General features: G+C 51.4%; 2 non-coding genes across 2 annotated transcripts; both read right to left on the reverse strand.

Annotated features, from left to right (window-relative positions):
• Positions 1-4,250: 4,250 nt before the first annotated feature.
• On the reverse strand, positions 4,251-4,322 carry TRNAC-GCA (transfer RNA cysteine (anticodon GCA)). The gene has a single exon. It is a non-coding gene; the product is annotated as a tRNA-Cys (tRNA).
• Positions 4,323-5,572: 1,250 nt separating this feature from the next.
• Positions 5,573-5,644, reverse strand: TRNAC-GCA (transfer RNA cysteine (anticodon GCA)). The gene has a single exon. It is a non-coding gene; the product is annotated as a tRNA-Cys (tRNA).
• Between the last annotated feature and the right edge of the window lie 6,832 nt (positions 5,645-12,476).

Raw genomic sequence — 12,476 nt, forward strand, 5'->3', positions numbered from 1 at the left:
TTTTTTTTTTTTTTTTTGGTGCAAAAAGGTGATTTTATTAAAGCATGAAGACAGGACCCATGGGCCAGAAAAGCTGCACTGGGGTTGTGCAGAGTGACTGCTTAGACACTATGGAGTTGGGGGAGGTAAAGTCAAGAGAAAGTTTCTAAAAGGTATTTCCATATGCTAAAGAGGATTTGCAGATTACTGGAGACCTAGGTATTGCCAAGCTAAGGTTGTTTTTTCCCTCTAGCAAAGCATTATCATTAAGATAGTAGGGGGTTCCTGGAGATTAGGCTACTGATGAGATATTTGTAACCTGATGGAGACCATAAGTTTAACCACTTGTTTTCTGTCCTTTCCTTTGTCCTTGGGCAGCCAGGAGTGCCTGAGGAATATCACATATATCCCACCTGAGTGTGTGTGGGGGGGGGGGGGCCGGGGGGCTCGTGCTAGCTTGTGATTGGCCCTCAGCTTCCCTTATGGTTCCTCATTATATTCCCCCTGAAAAATTTTGACCCTTAAATCTTCCAGGTTGTTGAAGGTGAAAGGTCCCATCTTCTGTCGCTTCTTCCTGCTTAGTAGGGGCATAGAGATGTCCCTACTTACGGATACACATTGGTCAGTCAGGAAATGTACAGGGGAGTTACAAAAGGCAGAGGAAGCTGAATCCAACATGGACAGTAAAGTCGTACCTCTATGGAGAAAGGTCATCTGTCACTGAGAAGTCACTGTAGTGATGGAGTCTGGGACACCGGTGGGGAAATCTGAAGTGGGTGGTCCAAGCGGGTGCTCTTTGATCCTTGAAATCCAGGGTGGGAGCAATATTTCGTGTCTTAAAGTCTATTTTGTCTGCTTTCTTTTTGTTAATATTCTGCAGTCATATATTTTTCATCCTTTTAGGTTTTAATCTTTCTGTAACCTTAGGTCGTAGTTGGTATCTTTTGTAAATAGAATATAGTTCGTCAGTTGCTTTAACCCCAATATGATAATCTTTGCTTTTTACCTGGGGCACTAAACTTATTTACTTTTAATGTAATTGCTGATGTATTTGTATTCAAATCTACCTCCTTATTTTATGCTTTCAATTTATAGTGTTTATTTATGTTTTTCTCCCTTTCTTCCTTTGTTTGAGATTTTTATAATGCTATTATTTCCCCCTGATAGTTTGAAAAATATAAATGATGTTTCTTCTCCATATGCATAGCTATTTCTCAAAGTATATGGCTAACCAATGGCTTTACCCTCTACACAGGTAATACAAGCATCTTACAATACTTTTAACTCCATTTACTTTCCTCCCAACCTATATGCAGCTTTTGCCTTTTTCATTATTCCGTAAGTTGTGTCAACCTCATTATTGTTTTTTTAATACAGTCAACGCTCACTTAGATGTATTCAGATATTTACTGTTTCTCTGCCTCTGTCTTCCTTCCTACATCCGTCCTTCCGTCCAAATCATCTCCCTGCTGCTGAGAATATACCGCTTAGGATTTCCTTTAGCGCATGCAGACTGTGGATGAGTTCTTTCCGTTTTTATTTGTCTGAAATTGTCTTTACTTTACCTTCACTCATGAAGGAGATTTTACCTGAGTACAGAATTTTATGTTAACAGTTATGGTATTTCAGTAGATGCAATTCCACTGCTTTCTGGTTTCCATTGTTGCTCTTGAAAACTCACTGTTGTCAGTCTCATTGGAACTCATTGAAAGTAATGGGTCTTCTTTTCATGATGTTTGTGAGTTTCTTGTCTCTGATTTTCTGCAATTTTACTACAGTAACTCCTAAGCTGCAAAACTGTCTTAGCCTCTGTCTCCTCAAATATTCCATCTACTTCATTTTCTCTTCCAGGAGTCCATTTCAATGTACGTGAGACTTTCTCATTGTATCCTCTAAATTTATTACTCTCTATTCTGTGTTTGCTATGCTTGTCTCTCTGCATGCTTTCGAATGGACAGTTTTTCGTTCCAATGTTCTAATTCACGATTTTCTCTTTGGCTGAAACTATTCACTGACAGTAACATGGATGTATTCATTGAGGATTTTGTTTTTAAGTTTATTTATTTATTTTGAGAGACAGAGAGAACCAGTGGGGAAGGGGCAGAGAGAGAGGGGGGGACAGAGGATCCAAAGCCAGCTCTGTGCTGACAGCAGAAAGCCCACTGAAGGGCTCGAACTCACGAACCATGAGATCATGACCCGAGCTGAAGTCTAACACTTAAGTGACTGAGCCACCTAGGCACCCCCATTGAGATTTAATTTTAGTTATTGATTTGTAGATATAAAATTTCTATGTTCTCATTTCATATCCTCTTAGTTATTGCTTATGCTTTCCAGCTTCCTACTGAAATTTTCAAGCTTGTCTCTTACCTTCTTGAAAACAGTAAGCATTACCTTTATATATAGTGTGTTTCTGGATGTTCTAATACAAAAGTTCCTGTGTTTAGTTCTGCGGCCTGTTCTTTCTATTGATTTTTATTGGTGGTTTTTGCCTCCTTGTGTACATAGTTATTCTTGACTGCCTACTGAACAATGTATTCAGAAATGTATTTGTAGGACTAATTTGAAGCCAGGTGGAGATGATAATATCCTTCCTTTGTTTTTTGAAGGTATTTGAGGGGCTCTAGCAGTCAGGGTACCTTAAGATAATTTCAAAGCTTGAGTTTTCTGGGCCATTCGAATGACACAAAGACCAGCTACAAATTCTTGCAGGAGCTATTTTCATTCAGTTTACCTTCTAGGTGGGCCCAGACTTCTAGCCCCTGGTCCTGAGAGACTTCCAGAACTTCACTTAGGCTCTCCCCTGCCTCTTCTGGACTGAGGCCCAAAGCAGCTTCTCATGTAGAGCTTCTCTTTCTGTTTCCCATTTGTTCTTTAAATTTTTTTTTTTAACATTTATTTATTTTTGACAGACAGAGCGAGACAGAGCAGGAGTGGGGGAGGGGCAGAGAGAGAGGAGGGACACAGAATCCAAAGCAGGCTCCAGGCTCTGAGCGGTCAGCACAGAGCCCGACGTGGGGCTCGAACTCACGAACGGCAAGACCGTGACCTGAGACGAAGTCCCACGCTTGATCAACCGAGCCACCCAGCTGCCCCATGTTTCGCATTTGTTCTGAATCTCCACCCACCTAACTAGTTAGCTATATAACTAGTTAGTTCCTGTCTAACCAGTGAGCTCTTTGAGGCTTTTGAAGTTTTTTAATTTATTTTGACAGAGAGAGAGAGAGAGAGAGCATGCATGCATGTGTAGGGGAGGGGCAGGGGGGAGAGAGAGAATCCCAAGCAGGCTCTGCACTGTCAGCACAGAGCCCGATGTGGGGCTCGGGCTCACAGACTGCACGGTCACGACCTGAGCCGAAACCAAGAGTCAGACACTTAACCAGTTGAGCCACCCTGGCATCCCAAAGCCCTTTGAGGCTTTTACTGAGCTGTTTGGCAATATTTCCCAGCTTCTTCATTTGTCCTCCTAGGAAAGATCATTTCAAATTACTTTTCTCTTTAAGGAACATGGAGATTGCTTTGCAAGATTCTTTTTTTAATTAATGTTTTTATTTTTTTATTTTTGAGACAGAGAGAGAGAGACAGAGTGTGAGCTGGGCGAGGGGCAGAGAGTGTGGGAGACACAGAATCCCAAGCAGGCTCCAGGCTCCGAGCTAGCAGCCCAGAGCCCCATGCGGCGCTCGAACTCACAAACAGCGAGATCATGACCTGAGCCGAAGTCGGAGGCCTAACCGACAGAGCCACCAGGCGCCCCTCTGCAGGATTCTTCATGCCCATCCTGCGTTTTAAGGAGGGAGCAGGGAGGATGCAGTGGGTCTAAGGCTGTGGTGGAGACAGCACCTCTGAGAAATCCCCAGGGAGAGAACAGAGGCTCTGCTTTTGATATGTTCTCTCATCCGCACAGTCCCTCCCGGGGAGTAGGAAGATGTATGTCCATCCTGAACACGTGGAGGCAGTAAGAACAAAGAGATCGCCTTCTCTCTGGAGATTATAACAAGGTCGAGAAAAATGAGACATTAAGAGAAGGAAAGTGATGTCCCCCCGCAGGCCATGAAGGTCAAGAGTCCCCAGGTAGGTGGGAGCGGACGGGGCCAATTTCGTCAGCCTCTTCAGTCAAATGTGATCCCAGGAGCTATTGTCCGGATGATGCTCAGGGACAGATTCTTGGGGCTGGTCATGGTGCAGATCCTAAATTCTCATCCCAAGACAGAGCATTAACTTAATGGAGGCAGAAATTCCAATACCTGCTTCAGTAATTTAAAAGGGAGGAGAGGGGGCACCCGGATTTGAACCGGGGACCTCTTGATCTGCAGTCAAATGCTCTACCCCTGAGCTATGCCCCCACCTGCCTATGGCTTCCCATCATCGCCTTTCCACCCAGGCACCGCACTCGGGATCTCTGCGCGCCTGTGTTTTGCTCTCATCGGGATGAGTGTGGTTGTTTCTGGGAACCTCACACTCATCCCAGGGAGAGCCTCCTACCGACTCCAAGCCTCGGGGAAGGTGCTCACTGTGTCACTCATTCATTCACGGACAAAGAACTTTCTGGAGGACATGGACAAGGTGGAGCCCGCTACATGAAGAAGTAAAGGAGACCAAGGAGGAATAAGGCCAAGGGAGGAGTACGAACAAAGATTTTTGTTTTGTTTTTTAATTTTTTTTTTAATGTTCATTCATTTTTTTGAGAGAGAGACAGAGCCTGAGCAGGGGAGGGGCGGAGAGAGGGAGACAGCAGAATCGGAAGCAGGCTCCAGGCTCCGAGTTGTAAGTAGGTATAGAGCCCCACGCGGGGCTCGAACCCACGAACCGTGAGATCATGACCCGAGGCAAAGTTGGACGCTTCACTGACTGAGCCACCCAGGTGCCCCAAGAACAAAGAATGTTTTTAATAATTTTTTGTTTTTAGAAAGAGAGTGGGGGAGGGGCAGAGAGAGAGAGACAGACAGACAGACAGACAATCTTAGGCTCCATGCTGAGTGCAGAGCCTGATGCAGGGGTCCATCCCACAACCATGGGATCATGACCTGAGCCAAAATCAAGAGTCGGACACTTAGGGCGCCTAGGTGGCTCAGTCGGTTAAGAATCCGACTCCCGATATCGCCTCAGGTCATGATCTCACAGTTCGTGGGTTCGAGCCCTGCATCGGGCTCTGTGCTGACAGCATGGAGCCTGCTTGGGATTCTCTCTCTCTCTCTCTCTCTCTGCCCTTCCCCCACTCGCTGTCCGTCTCTCCCTCTTTCCCTCTCTCTCAAAATAAATAAACATTAAAAAGAAAAAAGAGTGGGACACTCAACTGAGCCACCCAGCACCCCCAAAAATGTTTTTAAAGATTGGGTCAGGTGTATCTGCACATCAGTGAGGCTGGAGAACGAGGTCACAAGGAAGGTGTGCCAGGAAACGTTCTGGAAGTCTAGATTGCTGCTAATGCAGTGAGGGTGCTCCCGGACACTGTCTGTGGGGGACAGCCTGTGGCACAGCAGGACCAGCCATGCCCTCATGGAGCCCTCACCGCCACCCCAGAGATGAGGACAGAACAGGACCCATGAGAACTGCTGGCCTCTTTATGAGTTCACGGCCAAAAGTGACCTCGGCAAGGGGGCGCCCGGATTTGAACCGGGGACCTCTGGATCTGCAGTCAAATGCTCTGCCCCTGAGCTATACCCCCAGGCCCGCCTCGGAGCCTTAACTGCACCTCTTGGACTGTGCAGCGGACTTGTCCCTGGACCGTGACAGCCAAGTTCCTGGAGGCGGGCAGCCTGCCCGATGACAGCCCGGCTCTCCCTCTCGTCGCTCACTCCTGCGTTCACATCTCCACACCTACTAACCAGCTCCCGCGTGCCAGGCTGGTCCTCCCTTCGCCTCCCCACTTCCTCTTCCTCCCTGAGCTGGGGCGCTGAGGCGAGGGGTCTCTGTCCGGGTAGAAGAGCAGGTCCGGGACAAGAAGCTGGTCCCGACACCACCCCCCGAGACGCAGAGGACCCCTTTCTCCCTTTCCACCATACGCTCACCCGCTCAGCCCCCGAAATACCGTGCGGGAATCTGGGGAACCAGCTCCAGCTTCCCGCTCAAGGAGGGGTGTCCGCCGGGATCGCTTGTGAGCCCCCAGGGCATGGAAAGCCACGGGTCCCAAGACCGGAGCAAAGGCAGGTCGCTCCGTGTGGGCAGCGAGAACGGGGAGGCGGCCAGGGGAGGGGAGGGACAGTCCCCTGATCTGAAAGGCTGGGCACTGGCGGGGGGACCCAGCCAAAGAAGGCTCTTCCCACCCTGCCCCCACCCACCCGAGTCCCTATCAACCCCTCCTGGTGCCTTTCCCCCGGAGAAGGAGTCTTCCATAGTCTATGCCGCTCGCAGGGCTTTGGGAAGTAGCCCTTTGGGGCAGAAATACTGAGGCAGTCCCCAGAGCCCCCCGGGGCTGCTGTGCGAAGTGACCGAGCACCCGAAGTGAGTCCACACGTTTGGTGCTCTCCCCCTGAGGCCGCCGGGACACGCCAAAATTGACCGCAGACCCCTTCCATCGGGGCCACCGGCCCGTTGACCCAAGGGGGTGATATTTTTAGTTCCAACTGACCGTAGGGGAAGGAGGTGGCAACCTGAGGCGGACCAAGGGGGACCTGGTCCCTGGCTAGGTGTCCTGGGGCCTGCCCCCCGCCTCTACGGAACCTCCGTGAACCCAGGCGAGCCCAGCCGGATGGGCACCTTCCCCAGCCAGAAGGCCAGCAGTGAGGCTCCCGCTCCGCGTGGGTCTCCCGCCCCTCGGACTCCCTTCCCACCCCCGTGACATCGGGTGCCACGCCAGCGCCCTCTGGGAAGAAGGCTTGTCCGGACAGTTGCCCCAGAAGTGGCTCCAAGGGCTGAAAGAGCCAACGGTGTGCGCCCTGGGGCTGGCACGACAGGGAGGCGGAAGGAGTTGGCGTGGGTGCAGGGGAGAGAGGCCTCTGGTTAGGCCTGGCCCCTCGGGAGGTGGCCAGAAAGACAGACGCTATGAGGACAGTGGCGGCGGAGGCGCTGGGGAGAGGGAAGGGGCGGTTCTTTGACACTGTTTGAGTTAACTGTGTTTACTGAGAACGAAACCCCACGTAAACATGGCCAAAACGTCCAATTACTCAGGAGAGCAGGGCAGGTGGGTTCTAAGCAGGGCAGGGTCGTGCCGTTTTCAACCCGGTGACGCGAATTCTAACAGAACGGGGTCACGGCAGCCGCGGGGAGAGATGACAGGACGGGGAGGCTCCCCGACCGGTTTGTGACACAAAATGTTCAAAAGGTGGTGCTCCTGCTGCATCGTGTTGAGGAAGAAACGGGCACTTTTTACACCGTCATACCATAAAACAAATATTCGGGTTCTTACGTGGAAAATTTCATAAAACGTTTCCTGATATGTGGTATTTCCAACCATTAAAGAAAACTGGCTTCTCTCTGAGATTGAGAGCCGGGGGTGTGGCTTTGAATTAGGCAAAACCTTTCTTTCTTTCTTTCTTTCTTTCTTTCTTTCTTTCTTTCTTTCTCTTTCTTTCTTTCTTTCTCTTTCTTTCTTTCTTTCTTTCTTTCTTTCTTTCTTTCTTTCTCTTTCTTTCTTTCTTTCTTTCTTTCTTTCTTTCTTTTTATTTTAAAGATTTTATTTTTAAGGAATCTCTCCACCCAATACGGGGCTCGAACTCACAGCCCCGAGATCAAGAGTCGCACCCTCCACCGACTGAGCAAGTCAGGCGCCCCAAGTTAGGCAAAATTTTCTTAGACATGACACCAAAAGCTCACTTGATAAACTGGAATTCATCAAAATTAAGCACTTTCGGTCTTTGAAAGACACTGTTAAGAGAGTGAAACGGCAAGTCACAGACCGGGACGAAGTGTCTGGAAGCCGCGTATCTGACACAGAACTTGGGCCATTAAATACAGAGAACTTTCAAAACGGAGTCAGAAGTAAACAACCCAAATGAAAAAAACGGACAAAAGACCTGCACAGACACCTCACCAAAGAAGACGTATGATGGCAACAAGCACAGAAAAGTATCTTCCACATCATTGGTAATGAGGGAAATAAAAATTAAAACCACAATGAGATCAGGACGCGTGGGCGGCTCGGTCGGTGAAGCGGCCAACTCTCGATTTCGGCGCCGGTTATGATCTCACGGTTGGGAGACGGAGCCTCAAGTGAGGCTCTGCGCGGGGCGTGGGATTCTCTCTCTCCCTCCCCCTGCGCCCCCACCCCCACCCCCACGCCAGCTTGTGCTAAGAAACGACACCGACGACAACAGAAGCCACGATGAGATACGACTGCGTCACATTAGAACACACATCAGGAAGACTGAAGACTGGCCATACCGAGTGTGGGTAGAGCCTGGGCCAGCCACCAACAGCAGTGGCTCAGTCGGTTGAGCGTCCGACTCTTGACTGGGCTTGGGTCACGATCCCAGGGTGGCGCGATCGAGCCCCGCCTCAGGCTCTGTGGCCAGCGTGGGGTCTGGGTGGGATCTTGCCTGCGCGGCCTCCAGGATGCTTCCTCACCGGCCCCGATGGCCCGGGCCTCGGCCTCTCTGCTCTCTGGTTGTGCATCCGTGGTGATGAGCCTCCCCCATCCCTGGTCCCTCAGTGCCTTGACCTCGGCTCCCCCGCGGCCGGAGGACACACAGCTGGGACCCACACGCAGAAGTTGGAACTCTGGAGGTCCCGTCCTCACTCACCTTCATCTCTAACCCTTCCCTGCACGGCGTCCACCCTCCTGCCTGCGCCCTTCTCCTTCCCTCTCCCCTCACTGTTCAGCTCTTCCCAACTCCCTTCGGCCTCCTACCCAACACAGAGGCCATGCTTCGCCACCAGTTGGCTTCCCTGGTCTGCTGGGGTCCCAGGGAGGGTGGGACCGTGGGGACCAAGGCCGCTGTGGAGCTCCAGGTTCTGGGGGAGACTGTACCAGCCATGTTTTTATTCTCCGTACAGGCCAATCTCATTTTCTTGCGCTCTGCTTTCTTGTGCTTCACAGATCCTGTCTTTTACAAATGGAAGGTTCAGGACCTCGGCGGAGGACGTCACTGCAGACGCGGTGGAAACGGCAAGAGAACTGGGATCACAAGTGGAGCCTGAAGAGGGGACAGGGTCGCCGCCATCTCAGGATGAAACCTGGACGGACGAGGAGGAGCAAAGAAAGCGGCTTCCTGAGGTGGCATCTCCTACCGGTGGAGATGTGGCACGTGGCCACCTAAAGACCCTGTTTCCGGGCCTCCCCTGCAAGCAGATGCGGTGTGTGGCTGGTCATCAGTGCGATGTGACAGGCTCTGCGTCCACAGCTACGTGACACGGGACAATGGACTGCCCTGCGCCTTGGTCTCTTTATCTATAATGTGAGTAAACAAAAGGTTGTAATGAGACTTCACCTGGTCGGTACCGATAAAATACATTGTAAGTACTAAATATGTGCTTATTAAATAAGAAGTAAATAGGGGCGCCTGGCTGGCTCAGTCAGTTGAGCGTCTGACTTCGGCTCAGGTCATGATCTCACGGTTCATGGGTTCGAGCCCCGCGTCTGGCTCTGTGCTGACAGCTCGGAGCCTGGAGCCTGCTTCTGATTCTGTGTCTCCCTCTCTCTCTGTCCCTCTCCCCCTCACGCTCTGTCTCTTTCTCTCAAAAATAAATCAATGTTAAAAAAATTAAAAAAAAAAAAAAAAAAAAAAGAAGTACCCTACAACCCAGCCCTACCAGGCATTTATCCAAGGGATACAGGTGTGCTGTTTCGAAGGGACACATGCACCCGCATGTTTCTAGCAGCACTATCGATAGGAGCCAAAGTATGGAAAGAGCCCAAATGGCCATCGGTGGATGAATGGATAAAGGAGGTGTGGTCTATACATACGATGAAGTATTACTTGGCAATCAAAAAGAGTGAAATCTTGCCATTTGCAACTACGTGGATGGCACTGGAAGGTCTTACGCTAAGTGAAATTAGTCAGAGAAAGACAAAATTTATCGTACGACTTCAGTCATATGCGGACCTTAAGAGACAAAACAGACGAACGTAAGGGAAGGGAAACAAAAATAATAGAAAAACAGGGAGGGGGACAAAACAGAAGAGACTCTTAAATATGGAGAACAATCAGGGTTAGTGGAGGGGTTGTGGGAGGGGGGATGGGCTAAACGGGGAAGGGGCTTTAAGGAATCTAGTCCTGAAATCATTGTTTCACTGTATGCTAACTTGGATGTAAATTTTTAAAAAAAGTAAAACTAAAAGAAATTTTTTTTTTCAAGCAATAAATCAGCGTTGACCTTAAAGGGCAAGAACACCGCCCGCCTTCTTGCTTCCTTCTTACTGGCTACAGACACGGGAGTGAGCCGTCTGGAACCACGGCAACAAGCCACATCTGAGGAAGGATAGAGCAACGAACTGGAAGCAGCCTGGGCCTGTGACACCAAGAGCCTGTCCGGGGACAGCACCAGTCACCACTATCTTGTCTAAGTTACTGTTTCATTATTTTGTTTTGTTTATTCAGCCCGTCACACAGCCTGCATGCCACAGTGGTGGGGAGCAAATGTCCTCGGAGGGCGAAGTGGCCTCACCAAGGGCACCAGTCTCTAAGATCTCTAAGACCCAAGGTGGGCACAGGGGGTCATTCCTGCCCCTCCTTCCTGCCTCAGGCATCAGGGTAGGCTCACTTTTTGTTACATAAATGAGCCAATGGAGAACATTCCAGGCCACCAGTGTCTCATGGCTATCCACACCATGCAAGGCTGAGCCAGGTTCTGCCCCTGGGACTAGGAGGGCTCAGTATGCCCCCTTCTGCGGTGCCACAGTCATGCTGGGGAGACGGCCAGCAGGGCCACCAGGCTGGCTACACGACGGACCGGGCCCCGGACACCAAGTTCCCACCGTGCGGCCAGCCCAGGCTCCCAGAGAGTGACGCGGATCACAACGCGCCCCACCTTTTCCTGAAGGTTCTTAGGACATTTTGTTAAGTGAAAAGCTGCAGGTCGGTGCCCACGGCACGGCCTCCCTGTCGTCTCAACTCTGCGTCTTTCCCCCGTTCCCACGTGTGTGAAACTGCGTGAGAGAGGAGCCCGAAATGCCACACAGCAGAGTGACGGTGTGGGGGCCCTCGGGAGGGGTGCGGTGGGGAGGGCGGCCACCACAGAGGGCCCGTCAGCTTCACCTGCACCCTTTGCATTTCTCCGTGAGAATGTTCTCTTGTGAGAAAACATCTGCCGAGTCAAAATGCAAACGCGTGCAAAGGGTAGAGGCTGGTAGTCTCTGCTCGAGGTGGCCGACCCTGGTTCTCAAATGTGGATCTGCCCGGGGTTCCCTGAGGAACCTGTGGGAACCCCGACCCCACCCAGACGTACTGAACGAGAACCACATCTGCACTTTTCCTAGGACTCCAGAGGAAGAACCTGCCTGTGGAAGCGTCCAGTAAATAAAGAGGTCTCCGGCGCCCCCGTGTTCACAGCAGAGGGTACAAAAACAGCCCCAGAGGGCAAAGCCTGTCCTGGGGGCCAGGGAGGAAACAGAGCTCTCTCCTGTGGAGTCTGGAAAAGCTTACAGACAAGGTGGAATGCAAGAAAGTAACTGTCAAAACGGCAGGGAGTTCTCAGGCTGCAGGACAGACCCAAGTGCCCCCGAGGACCTCATTCCCCCACCTCCCCAGTGCTCACTTGAGCCCAACTCAGGAGCAAACCCCAGCGCCCTGGCAGAGCTGGGGCCGGGGCCTCTGGCACAGGGGTACCTCCCTGCGAGCTGCCGCCGCCTGGAACCGTGGCTGCCGCGGCCTAGGAACAGCCCAGTCCTCCCGCAACGGCACAGGGGCCCAGCCTGGCGGCCGCGGGAGCCCCACACCACCTCCCCAGGCTCCTGGGGTGGGAGCGCTCACAGAGGCCCACGGAAAGCTCGGCCTACCCGCTCTTCCACTCCCTGCTTCGTCCCGCTGCAGAGGGCCCAGGTACTAGGCTCCCCTTTCTCATCTTACAGGAGACTCAGCATCCTGCTCAGTCTCCGCCTTCTTCCAGCTCTGAGGTCAATGTGACTTCATTCGCCTCCTCAAAGAACCTGCTTCCAAAGTCAGCCTTTCTCCCCAGTAAAATATCTGAGTCTAGAAAGCAGGGAACAGGTGTCTTGGCATGCATGACCTTGGGGTTCGGAGAGAAGGGGCCTCCAGGGTACTGTGCCCTGCTTCAACCAGAGCGGTCCCGCCTTGCCCTGGGTTATATGTTCCCAGCTGTCATTCAAATCAAGGGTTCCTCACCCCACCCCTCCCAAAAAAGGCTTTGAAAACTGCATATTGATCAGATGAACTGTGGTCATCTGAGAGAGAAAGAAAACCGAGCTACTATTGGCTCATCATTCACTTAACTGCCCAAAGGGCCGTGCAGGGTCCCGGGGAGGGGGGCCATGACACCCGGATGTGGCCCCACCAGTCGGCAGCTCACTGAACCCTCCTCTGTCTCTGTTTCTCCACACGGGGTGGGGCGGGGGGGGGGGGGTGTGGCGGGGAGAGGGGACTCCCGATACCAGAATGCCCGTA

This window comes from Herpailurus yagouaroundi, unplaced genomic scaffold, assembly GCF_014898765.1.
Source record: "Herpailurus yagouaroundi ecotype Mexico unplaced genomic scaffold, PumYag 100, whole genome shotgun sequence".
Taxonomy (NCBI): Eukaryota; Metazoa; Chordata; class Mammalia; order Carnivora; family Felidae; genus Herpailurus; species Herpailurus yagouaroundi.